General features: G+C 34.0%; 1 long non-coding RNA gene across 1 annotated transcript in view; it reads right to left on the bottom strand.

Moving 5' to 3' along the window:
* The window catches only part of LOC122234298, a 151,140-nt gene that overhangs the window by 126,622 nt on the left and 10,400 nt on the right, over window positions 1–14,118 (bottom strand). The window lies entirely within an intron of this gene.

The following is a 14,118-nucleotide window of genomic DNA, read 5'->3' as shown; positions in this document are numbered from 1 at the left end:
TATCTTAATCATTTTCATTTTAATGCCCAGCATATAATAATCCTAATTAAGAAGTTGATTTTTTGCTTATTTTAAATCCAACAGTAAAATAATGCTAGTTAGCACTAAATAATTTAAAACATGCTGGACCTTTTTTTTATTAACAGTGTATCTACTTTTATGAAAATCAAAATATCAGGATTAGAAACACACATAGTCAGGTACACTCCTCATTGTCAAAATTGACATCATTTAATTCTTCTCAATGGGATATGGCATGACAATGGTTATTTGTAAAAACAGTCGACTTTAATAGAACGCATGCTCTTTGCCAGGTGCTATCCTACAAGTTTTAAATGTATTAACTAGGTAAGTCTACACTACAACACTATAAGGTACATGAGTTTTTATTCTCTTTTATACAGATGAGAAAACTGATACATGGAAAACCTGAGTAACTGCTTCACTCAACCCTGGCGACCAACATAGGGTCATACCAGATCCAGGTGGCTTGCATTCAGAGGCTACATTAATGAGATGCTCAAAAATATGCCTGACTTCCCATGTAGTCTGTAGAGGTTGATGGGTACTCTGTTCAGTGACTACTCCGTCAATGAGTAGACGCAATAAGTGACTAATGTTAAGAATGTAAATTACCAGAAAGGGGAAAAATGGGTTAGTTTTGATTTTCTCAAGGTTCAAGATGCCCAATTATTGAACTTTGCTGAGTTTCTCTCAGAGTACTAAAAGGAAGATATTTACATGTTTTCTGTGAATTGACACAAATCATGTAAGTATCACATATAAATTAAATTAGCCAAGATAACCAATTTGTACCTAAGTTTGAATCATATACTGATTCCATGAAAATGTTATCAATAAAATTAGAATCTTGCATTGGATGAAATGCTAAATATTTGGTTACATACACACATATTTACACACAAAGGATTTTTCTGCATTAATATTTAAGTAAGTTTCTTTAAAAAATAAATCAATTGTGAAGATTTCTAATTTTAATTGTGTTGCTATTTATTTTGGTTTTATGTAATCCAATGGATATCATCTTTAAAATCAAATATATTACTCCTCACTAATGAAATATAACTGAAGATACTAGCTATAGAAGCCTGCACTTAGCACAACACATTTATAAAACTGAGATCTTTAAAGTGTTAACTTATAGAAATACACAGATTTTTAAATCATTACCTCTTTTTTAAAAAAAAATGTATCTTTATTTTGAGAGAGAGAGGGGGGAAAGACATGAGTGAGAAGTGGGGAACACAGAGAGAGGGAGAGAGAATCACAAACAGGGTCCACGCTCAGCATGCAGCCTGATGCAGGGCTCAATCTCATGACTGTGAGATCTTGCCTGAGCTGGAATCAAGAGTCAGACACTTACCCAACTGAGCCGCCCAGGCACCTCTTAAATTATTACATCTTAAACAATAATATTACAACTACAGCTAATATGCATGGAATATTTACTGGGTACTAAACATTACACTAGTTCTTTCCATGCATTATACAATTTTATTCCTAAAACAACCTTTGGGCATAGGTTCCATTATTGTCATCACTAGGAGGAATATTCACAATACTAAATAACAAGTATAGCAACAATATGGACCATTTGGAAGGCAAGCCAGCATGCATAATGGAATAAAATTCTGAAGGATTTTTTGAGTCCAGTCCTGTGTTGGGGAACGTCTGGGGAAGACATTCTGAAGGAAGACTTCTGTAGACAGGGTAGGAGGGGGAGCACTTAGAGGACTCAGGGCATTCATTATTTAACAACTAGTGTCTCTTGTGAAATGATGTTAATGTGTTCATAAAAACCTTGCCATTAGTTGCAAAGATGTTAAATAATAAACTATAAACATTTCCATTAATTTTAATGGAAAAAATATGGTGCATTTCATCCTAACCCAAGACACTTGATGATGTGTGAACAATGTTCAAAGATCGAAAAATCTGAACATCTAAAAAACATGCAATATCATGAAAGCTTGTTGTACCGACCAAAGGAGGAAAAGATGACTGAATAGCAGGTGGAGGTAGGTGGGGAAAGGTACAAAAAAATCATACTAGGAAAAGAATTTAAAAAGGAGAGAGCCAAGTGACTGACTTTCAGACAGGTAAGCCTTTTGGGTGGCACATGGTTATTTTGCATTCTAATTGCACTTGAAAATAGTTACAGCACAGGGAAAAAAAAACCTGAAGCACAAAATAAAGACAAAACCTGAGAGCACTTCAAAATAATTGAAACTAGTGTGTACTCACAACAGATTGAGGTATCAAAGAAGCATGTACCTCTTCATACTTCTCACTTCTAAGTACACTAGGCAAGCTAACACAGTGATTGAAAATTGTTTTACATAATATTCTCTGACCAAAAGACAATGTTTTGGAAAAATTATTAATATGTTTGCTAACACAGTGATCGAAAATTGTTTTACATAATATTCTCTGACCAAAAGACAATGTTTTGGAAAAATTATTATGTTTTTGACTGCAACTAAAGTGTCAGAATGTTGGCTAATGTAGGGAATTTTGTTAAGTTGTGGAATGAAAAAAGTACTATACTGAAAGAAAGGAGTCATCTGAAAAGTGGTGTAACTTTTTAAGAGCCATTATGAGTCTTCAATAATTGAAGAGTTAGCAATCAATACAGCCATATAGGACATAAAAGCTGAGGATTAGACCTAATCATTCCCATTCTCCACTGAGGCAAATGAGATTGTGAAAGGTTAATTAAGCAAACCTTAGTCATCAAGGTAGTAAGATACAGAGTCAGTACTTCACCCCAATCTGTGTCATATCAAAGCCTGTGTTCTCAATAATTGTGCTACGTATCTAGAATTTTCTTAGGTCTATTGCCAGCATTTGAATGATAAAAACAAGAATTCTGTAATTTTCTACCAAAAAGTGGTATAAGTAAGTGACTGGATTTGCAAGGGTTTGTTTTATGTACAGGTGAAGTCTGTAGACCTTGTCTGGTACCAGATGAAAACCAAAAAGACCTTCCTTACAGTATTTTCACAGCTAGTACACTCTTGCTAGTGACTGAAATTCTATCACTTAATGGTCTTCTAATTGGGTTTAGAAACTGTCTCCAGTTTCATTCTAGGATGAAAAATGGACATTTTAATCATATATAAGTGTCACATAAAATTTAACTAAGTACGACCTTTCCAAAGTAAGGTCATGGAAAGAATGCCCAACTATGAGTCAGAAGACCTGGGTTTCAGTTCTACAGTGGCCACTTACTGATTGGCATTGCTTAGGACCTTTCTGAATCAAGTTTCTTTATGTATTGAGTAACAATGTCATTCTAACTACACTGTAGCATTACAGGAGAAAATTCCATGTAATAATGAAAGTTAATTTATCCTTAAACCTACCTGTCCTACCAACGTGTAAGCTCTAGTTTTCTAATTTTCTTCAGATGTAAAGGGAATGGACTCATATTCCATATACCATTCAAGCTTTACTTGAAATACTGAAATAAGGAAAGGCAGAAAAGGGTTTCTGTTCAGGGTAGGAGCACAGAAATTGAAAGAGAGGTGCTAAAAGGCAGGGAGAAGAAAGGCAAATTTCATCTCTTCTACAATTTTGTTTCTAGATGGCCATGAGATTTAATGTACAAGAAAACAGAAGTAAAACAGTAAATGAAAAAGAAAAGGCAAGTTCTTTTTCGTATGTTGTCCAATTCTCTTGTTCTGCTTAATCTAGAAATGTGGATTCCTTTAAAATAGAAACCAATTCTTGCATATTGTTTACAAATACAAATCATTTTTAAAATCTTTATTTATTTTTGAGAGAGAGAGAGAGAGAGAGCGCACGAGTAGGGGGCAGAGAGGGAGACAGAGGATCCACAGCAGGCTGAGCACTGACAGCAGACACCCCCTGTAGGGCTTGAACCCATGAACCATAAGATCAGGACGTGAGCCGAAGTTGGACACTTAACTGGCTGACCCACCCAGGCACCCCCAAATACAAATCATTTCTAAGATGTAGGCTACGTTGGTTCTAGAAAGAGGAAGGGGAAAGGGAAAAGGGAAGGTGGGAGGAAGGAAGAGAAGGAAGAAAAGAGTTATAAATATGAATGCTATGAAAGAGGCAACTTCTTGTGAGATCCCTGCTGTGGACTTTGGCTTTAAACTTCTGCTGTCACATTATTCCTCTTGTGTTACGGGATTTTTACTTGCCAACACTCATCCTGAATGCTGAGCCATTTAAAACTCATTCATTCATAGCTTGGAAAGTAAATAAGGTCAGAACATTTTCAGAGCACAGATAAATTATGACTACCACCTTACCACAGTTGTCTCAGCTGGACTGCTGAATGAATTTAAATTAATCTCTGTCAGTTTTAACCCACAGGAGATAGGACCCTTAGGCTTTTCTTAAGAAAAATCAGTTGTAGCAAAATAACTTTGATTCATTAGTGAGCAGTCATAAGTTGACCACTATCTAGCTGCTAGTTAATAAGCAGTGAATTGTCCTAAAGGTTCCTGGAGCACAATTACGAAACACTGTAATGTTTTTCTACTAGTTTTATTTCAACATAAACCTAAAATAAATGTAAATTTTAAGAAGACCATGTAACTCACTAATATATCTATCACTGTGCTGTATTTACCATAGCTGATGCTTAAACTATTATATCAAATATATCCTTTAAACTTGAGAAATGACTATATTTTTTTAAATGTTTTTATTTTTTGAGAGAGAGCATGTGTAAGTGGGAGAGGGGCAGAGAGAGAGGGAGACACAGAATCCAAAACAGGATCCAGACTCCGAGCTGTCAGCACAGAGCCCAGTGTGGAGCTTGAACCCACAAACTGCGAGATCATGACCTGAGTTGAAGTTGGATTCTTAACCAACTGAGACACTCCAGGAACCCCATGATAACATTTTTTTAAATTATGAAATATTAAAAATTATCTCCTAAACAAATTCATGATTCCAGTGAGAAATAAGAGAATATTCTAATCATTATTTTACTTCCCATGTGTTATTTATTTTCAACCATAATTTTAAATGTCTGCAAATATTTGTACTTGTGAACTCTCCCACTACTGTTTTGCTCCTAAGTTCAGTAAAAAAGCTTACATACCTAAACATAAAATAAACTTTACTCTTCCCATTTAGGTCAGATGAGTAGTACTCAGAAACTGAGAGAATTCCCTTTAGCTAATAAGAAATGATATGGAAAATTTGATAACCCCCTCAGTCATTTTCATTCCCATAGACAGGAAAAAAGAGATATGTGAGTGAAAAAGAGATATTCTGTTGCCCAAATATAACAGTTAAGATATTGTATTAGTAATGAATATATGAAACAGTAATTGACTAAAAAAGGCCAAGGGTCATCTTTACATGACCCCAAAGCTAAAGAATGCTATTAATGAAGACCTGGATCCCAGCATATCCATTATGTTCATACTTGACCTTTTTTGCCTCACCAGCCAAAAAAACCTACCAAAGCAAGCAGCAATTAATAATACATGGGATGTGTTCCTTCTCTTAGTACTCAGACTTTACCTGTTGATTTCCATCATTGTATTTCCAGGAGGGAGAAACAAAACTTCATTGATGGCACAGTAACAAAATCAGAACCCCTCTTGAAATGTGTTTCATAACTCAAAATGAAATTCTTTTTTTCACACCAAACATTTTGAAATTATTGACTTGAAGGGAAAAATCTGAGTTACCAAATATAAAACTCATGTTTAATTGTCTTTCAATCATATATACATGTGTATGTGTGTGATACACAAACATGTATAGTGTAAAAATGTTACGTTACATGGGTAATTCTTTTATGATTTTGATTTTTTTTTCCCATTTTGATAGGATTCAAAGTAACATACTTGATTGCACAACATGTACAGATACTATCCCTAACGTGATCAAGTACTGAGTGAATTTTTTCCAAAAACAATTAAAAGAATTCAAGTTAACAGCTTTGCAAATATGTCTATCAGGTGTTGAGTTTGTTTATGTATTTTTCTGCTGAAATTTGGGCAATAATTGCTTTAATTTTTTAGTATAAAACCTATACAAAATTTATTTAGTCTTCTAAGTATTTGTTCCTGTGCTATAATGGTGCCGCGTATACTTCATTTTCCACAAAGCATCATGCTTTAGCCAGGTAAAAATATACATAGATTCTTGGTAGGATCTGTAAGAAAAAATGCCAGTTATGGGAAATTCAGCCCCTGTGGAATCAGCCAGGGGAAATATTTCCAATATTTTTACATGAAGGCCTTTGGCACTTTCAAATGGTAACTTCCTATTCTTCTTTCCTCTAGGATATCTTGAATATATTCCTCAGAAGGGAGTTTTCACTATTAAAATAAATTGCTTTAAGCTGTGTTTAATTACAAATGATGAGCCGCAAAGGTGGCATGAAATATCTGTTACTAGTTAACCAGAATACAAGTTTGGTCTGGTGTCTAACAAACGTAGGTAGAATGAAACCAAATTATCAATTAAATATTTGGTAGGATAATTTAAACAAATGCCTGGTGGAATTAAAAACAAAACCAAAATTGCCTGCTCCAGCTACAGAATTGAAGAAGGTTATGTAGTTAGGGTAACTGAAACTCTTTAAAGAAGGTCTCACACAATTACTATAAAGGTTTTGTCAGCTGGTCAAGTAAAGCTCCTGGAAGGAGTGAGAGACTTATGCAGTGTGTTTTCAACGACAGCTTTAGGGCCAAGGGATCCATCCATCCAGGAGTGGTACACAGCACCACAGACAAAATAAATACACAGTATCAAACATCTTTCGAAAAGGACAATAATAGATGATATTATATGTTATGTATATATAATAACATATATAATATTTATATATATTATGTATATTATATATTATTATATATTATCATATATATTATATATCATTATATATTATACATTATATATTATATATTATATATATAACTTATATATAATATTTATATATATATTATATATATGTGTGGTAAATGTTTAAAAATATGAAATAGGAAGGTTAATCCCAAATTCTGAATAGCAATCACTCCTAGGGAGAGAGAGAAGGGATATGAAAGAGGAATGGGGTTTCTTCAACTATATTTACAATGTTTTTCTTAAAAAAAAAAAGAAAGGAAAAAAGGATCTCATGGAAGTATGGCAAAAGTGATCTGAGAGATTATGGGTAACATAGCTTTCTTATTTACTGTGGATTTAATATTTCTGAAGAGTAAATTAAAAATAGTGAAGTTCGGTTACAAAGGGGCACAAAGAAATGAGATAAATTCTGGAGTTAGCAAGATACTAAGTATCCTGCCAGATTAATGCCATTCCTTGAAAATGTTCCACATTTTCTACATCTCCTCTATGCCATTGCTTTTCTGAAATTGTACTGTCCACCCACCAATATCTCTGCCAAAAAAAATATCCTACATTTCCTCAAAGCCAACTCAAACATTAATTTCCATTTTGAGCCTTCCCTTAATCACTAAAGAGAAAATGTTTCTCTCAACACTCTATGTACTTCCTCTGACCCAGATTTAATGGCACTGATCAAGTATTACTTTTATTTACTACAGCAGTATGTATTCTTATCTCCAGCCAGAATGCAACATGTAAAAACCGGCATATGGAAAGTACCCAGTGAATGGTTTCTGGACTAAAACTGTTGTATTCCAGCACAGTTTTCTTCACTATTTCAGTCTTTCAGAACCAGTCTCTTTTTTAAAAAAATTAAATATATGTTATATGTGAATATAAATTTATAAAAATGAAATATGTAATGCAATATAAGAATATGTCTGGCTGTGTAAATAAATTCAAGATATAACTGGGGACTGGTGGTAAAAGACAATCTCTTTACTCTTCAGAACAATTATTAAGCATAAGTTCTGTTTACTTCTCTATTTTATAATTGAGAAAATTGGGGCTCAGTGAGAGTAAGTTATTACCAAGTTTCCACAACTAGTTAGCAAAATTTGAGTCCAGACCCTCTGCTTTCAATTGCTATCTCTCTCTCTCTCTCTCTCTCTCTCTCTCTCTCTCTCTCACCCCTCTACCATTCTCTCTGCCCCTCCCCCTTTCTTTCCCTCTCCCTCCTCTCTTCCTCTCTCTCTCTCCCTCTCTTCCTTCCCCTTCCCCTCCCCCTCTTATCCTTCTCCTTCCCTCTGTCTCTGTCTCTGTCTGTCTCTCTCTCTCTCTCTCTCTCTCTCTCTCTCTCTCTCTCACACACACACACACACACACAGAGACATGCACCCATGCACATACACACACACTCCCTGCTGGTCACCTTTAAAGGTCACTTTAAAGGAAAATTAGAGCTGATTAAAGAAAAAAACAAAACACACTGTTGCAATATCTGATCAAATAATTGATTTCACTAAAGAGGATTAAAATTACTTTACATCTGGTTAGTGTTTTAATATCATTTCAAATTTCTCCATCATTCATTCAATTCTTGTAAGTTATTATTAAATTTACATGTAATACATATTAATGATTCTCCAAAAAAGATCAATACAAATCCTTCAAACATTGCAGAGTAGTTTCTAATTAACACAAAACAGACTTCTTTTTTATTGCTTTGCCATAATCTATTTCATCCTCCTTTATTACACAATGTGTTTTACCTTTTGAACTGTTCTGTAGCATTCATTGCATATTCATAAGGTTTATATATATTTTTGCTACTGGAAAGGGTTTGTATCTTGAAAGTATTAGTTTTTCATTCCTCACCCTTTCTTTTTCATGAAATCAAAAAAACTTTTTCCAGAACTGTAATTCACACATTTTCTCCATGATCTTGGATAGTTGGCTTTAAAAGCCTTTAAAAGCCTTCTGAAGTAGCAAAGTCAGATACTAAATGTCATGGTGTCATTTCCTCTCTATACCCTTCATTTAGGCTGAGACTCTCCCCTCAACCCAAAACTTCTGTTATTTTCACCCACTGCTCAGAGTGGGAGGCAGCACACTTAATGAAACCTTTGCTTTATTTTAGTGCCTTTAAAAGTGCCTGCCTAGGAGGGATATTGTGAAGATTAAGTAAAATAGCGTATATAAAAATATAAAACTATTGTTCGACACACAGTACTTATTCAGTAAATAGTGACTATTAATTTATTATGGTTGCCTTATAATTAGATTTTAATGATTTCATTTACAAAACTTATTTTTTTATTTATAAGCTCAGGCATGTCATATTTTCCTGGGTAGTAATTTTCTTCCTTCTCACACTTTCCGGTCACTCAGAATTAAATATCCTTATTATGTCCTTTTTACAGCTTGGTGTTTTGTTTTAAAATGTTCCAGTTAGTAGAACACTTTCTTAAATTTCAATAGTAGTAGAAGGAATGTGAACTTGAGCAACTACTGCCTTAACACTGAAAACCAAAACATTGTACCTTAACAACAATTCTGTACCAGTCAGACCAAGCTTTCTTTCTTCTTGTGAATTTATCTTCTAAACTGCAATTCTATTCCATAATATATAAAGGCCCCAAATAAAAAGATACAGGATACCCTTCAGTATGAGGATTAAATCAGAGGTTGTACATGAGATGCTTAAAATCATACCTGGAACATAGGAACTGCTCATCAAATATTAGCGCTTTGTTGTGGTATTACTGCATCTGAGCCATGACATGGATGGAGACCTCAGTGCCTAGAACCAGCAACACCCCCAGTATTTGGGTGGGTGTCTATATGATAGCTTTTCCTTTGAGCTACCCAAAGATAGCCAAATATACATCCACAGTAAGCAGGAGCAGAGAGAGGCAAATAACAGAATGATGAACAAGAAAATAAATTCTCAAAACACATGAGATGCCAACTGTGGATTCTCAGAATGGTTTGGGAGGTAGCCCTATTCTCAAAGTTCTTGACCCCCAATATGATGCTCAGGGACTCTGTCAGGGAAAAAAAAGTTCTGACAGCTATTTTTTTTTCCTAGTCTCAGAATTTATTTTTTTTGAGATAGCATTGCAAACATCCTGCTTAATTTTCTCCCTTGGCAGAAGTTTTGATCCATCCAAAATTTAATAAAGAACTGCATCTTCTCTATCAATCCCTCATCTCTTTCCCCCAGTGTTAGTAAGAGAAGTTCTAGAACCATCTTTAACACCTGTCTACAAACACCAATGCCCAGTTTCTAATACTTCCTATCACAGATTATTGTCACTAGTATGGCTTAATAGGCCTTACTTTGTTGTGTCAGAAATTTCACATTTCTCCCACATGTTGTTGAAGAAGGCAGTCAAAGGTCCATTCCTACAGGCCTTTTGATTTGTGTAGAGCTTTGCAGTGGGGCCAGAACCCACCGGCCCTGCATACTCTTTCCACAGTTTCCTCCCATGGCCCAATCCCTGAGATGCAATATCTTTTGTTAAATTGTCTGTGTCTTCACCCTTTCGTTAAACATCAGCTATCCTAGTAAACCTCTGCCTCAGTTTTGCAAAAAGAGAAAGTGTGTATTCTGATTTTTGTCACTGCAAGACCTCTATAAGGACTTAAATTTTCCAAAATTTCTTTTTCATTGTCATCTTAACCTTAGCCTGTTTTTCCTTCAAATTTCACCTTATCTTGTTTTACTCATAGTGACTTGGATAGGAATTTACCTTCTCTTACATCTCTGATCACATTGCCCTGTCTCTGTACAAAGATTTTAATGGGTAGTATTCTTTTTTTTTTTAATTTTTTTCAATTTGTTTCTGAGTATACACTTTTCATTAATTACTTCTGTACTTATAAATATATATTTTACTATCTAAAACTTTTTGGCTCTATTTCTTCCCTTGAGACTTCATGTTTTAATTTGTCCTGCTATTCTGAGCTCTTGAGAGGTGAGCTACAAGAACCATGTGTTTAATTTTTATTTATTTATGTATAATTTTTATTTATAAAAATTTTTATAAATTTATTTTAAATAAATATATTGATTTATACAAATGCCACCTATAATATCTCTACTTTAAACAATTTATGATTTATTTTATAACAAAAATGATATACATTCTGGTAAAATTTCCATGGACACAGGAAAAAAAGTTTATATTCTTTCAGTAGGAAGCACATCTCTCTGTCTCCACAGACACACACACACACACACACACACACACACACTCCCCATAGTACTAATTCACAGGTTCCCTTTATATTCTTTTCCAAACCGCATACCATTCTTTGGAGTTTGAAACATATGAAATGCCTTGTGCCTAACTAATAATCTGAGCTTGAGCAAACACATCTCTTTGGTTCATCTTAATATAAGCAATTATCAAGTTTCCACCCTATATATCCCTCCTAAGATGATAGTACCTCTTATAGGAAAGAGAATAAAGTATAAATGGAATCTTAGTGAGGTTATTTCTGGCCTCTAAGAAAGCTCACAATGCCTAAATAGAGGCTTCTATGAGTGATCACTAGTAAATGGGCCCCTCGGGAAGATGGCTTGGTCTCACACTAGGAACAACTTAATATTATAAAACTATATTATAACAGAATTATGCAGTTTTAGTACTTGAAAGAATCTTGTGGATCATCTGTCTCTCTCTCTCACACACACATACTCTGTATACACATATATTTTACTTCCTCTTCTATACTAAAGGAATCATGTAATTTTTCTCAAGATGTTTTATCCAAAGTTCCCACAGGCCACCAATATGTGTTTTACAGTGTACAACATGAAAATGTCATTTTCCCTAAATATAAGTTGTCCAATTTAGTCATCTGTTAAACTTGGTAAAAAATATGTGACAAAATAGCACCATATGTGTTTAAACATAAGAAGGAATCCATCAAAATTAGGTCTAGCAAAAATAAGTATAATACATAAGGGAGGTATATCTATGCCATAAGAAAAAAATAGTTTGTAAAAGTATTATGGGCATTATTTGTAAGTGCAGAGGAAAAGTAGATGGATGATACTATCTTGTTGGTAATATTTGAAATTGAGGTACCTAAATGAGCCATAGAAAATTTGTGTCTGCTCACTTGAATTGCTAAAATGCAAGATCTCAGGGGATTTATAGTAGAATTATATTGACCTTTACACAAATCAGAGCATAACACATATGAGGAAGCTACCTCAAACCCTACAACAGTTCTTCTTTGGCTTTGCCAAAGAAATTAAGCCCATATTGCTTTTAAATAATGAAAGTAAATACATGTGAGACCACAATATAATCTTAAAGAGAAAACATTTTCTCCTCAGCAAGATACATATATTAAAGTGAAATGGAATGCATAGAGAGAGCCATCCCCTAAGTTACGAAGATACAATGGGTTCTTTTGGAAACAGAATGATGGCTGGAGACACCTGTGTATGTGACTGGCACCAAACATCAGCCATTATTCTGTCATATCTATTTCATCAGTGAGCAAGAAGTCTCATAATTTTGAATGAAATTGACCAGATCACTTCTTTATTGAAACTCTGATATAATACACTTGCTAAATAAGTCATCTCTTCAATGCCGCTTTCACAATACTGTGTGGTTTACCATCAAGATACTTTCAATAAGGTAATCTGGTGAGTTAAAAGTTGAATTTTGAGAATGTGCAAAGTACAGCAGAACAGAGACTTATTTTTAAAAACAGAACGTCTTATTTGAAGATGTTCACTTATACGTTTCGTAGGTAAAGGTTAAATCATGAAAACAGAATAGACTTCCATTTGTGTTAAATACATTTTTACACTTATATGGACCCTTCAATATTAATGAAATATTGTCAGCAAAAGGCACAAATCAATAATTGAAATAATATAGCTTTGTTACAGCATCAGAGATGGATTATATGTCCTAAAAACATTCAAAATTTAACTTAAAAAAAAAGATTAACAACAAAAGAAACAAACTAACAAAAAACCTGCATGTAATTCCTATGCACCCTACAGAGAATAGGGTTATTTTATCCAGTAATCCAGTGCACTATACTAGTCTTTAAGACCATGGCTAATCTGAGACATAGTTAATTTTTTCTCACCCATCTGGGAAAGGTAGGCAGAGTAAAACTAAGACAAGATCCTAATGACAATTAGTTGAAACCAGTGCCTCCAACTGCTCATAAAAAATGGACATAAAAACAACAGATTATGGCTGTAAGCATGATTCTTTCACTATAGCATCAGTGGGTCATTGTATGAGCCAATTACAAAAAAAAACCTAACAAAGATTCTCATTTAAAAACAAACACCTAGGCAAAGTACATCAATAGAAATTTAACAATAAGGAAATCCAAAAGGCACATCAACACAATTGAACATGTTTAAACTTATTTGTAATTAAATAAATATAAATAAAAAATAATAAAATATTGTTTCTTCTCTTCCAGATTAGCAAATATGAAAAGACTTAAAATACTTAGCATTATAAACGTGATGGAGAATATCTATCCCACATAGAGTCAGTAAGAAAGAAAGGTGCCTTTTATTCTGGAAATTGCATTACTAAAAATATATGTTAAGGAGATATATGAATAAGTGTATAAAGAATTTTAAGCAAGAATGTTCACAGGAGCATTTTTTAATATCAGAAGTTTCGAAACAATCTAAATTTCTATCAAGTAAGAACTATCCTGTTATCTAAGCTCCATATTAAAATGATCATGAATATCGATGTTAATTTGAGTCTCTCCATGTACTGTTCCCTTTATATACATGTGTGTTCTCCCCCTTCACATTTCTCAACACCCTTTCAGTTAAGCCAAGGTATATGACTAACTATGAATAGTGGGTGATGAGCAGAAGTGATGGGTGACATGTCCACGTTAAGTATTTAAGAGCCAGTGTGTGAACATTCATCTCCCGGCTGCCCCTGACCCAGAATCTATTATTTCTAAATAGCATATATGCAAGGTAAATGTTGGCTAGATCAGTGAGTCACTAATTGGAAGGTAGCTATTAGAGCCACAACAGACTATCAAAAAACAAACTTCAGTGTGTTGTTAGGGAGAATTTGGTGATTTAATTACCATCATAGAGACTAACCTAACAAAGGCATTTCTAGCAAAGGTGGATAATGTAACAACAACAACAAGCCTAAAATATGTGACATTGGCTTAATTAGCAAGTGGAAGATAGTAAGAAAACTATTTCCAGAGACCAGTGAGATATTAGATTTATGTTAT

This window comes from Panthera tigris, chromosome A2, assembly GCF_018350195.1.
Source record: "Panthera tigris isolate Pti1 chromosome A2, P.tigris_Pti1_mat1.1, whole genome shotgun sequence".
Classification (NCBI taxonomy): Eukaryota; Metazoa; Chordata; class Mammalia; order Carnivora; family Felidae; genus Panthera; species Panthera tigris.
This window is presented reverse-complemented; position numbering and strand designations above follow the sequence as displayed.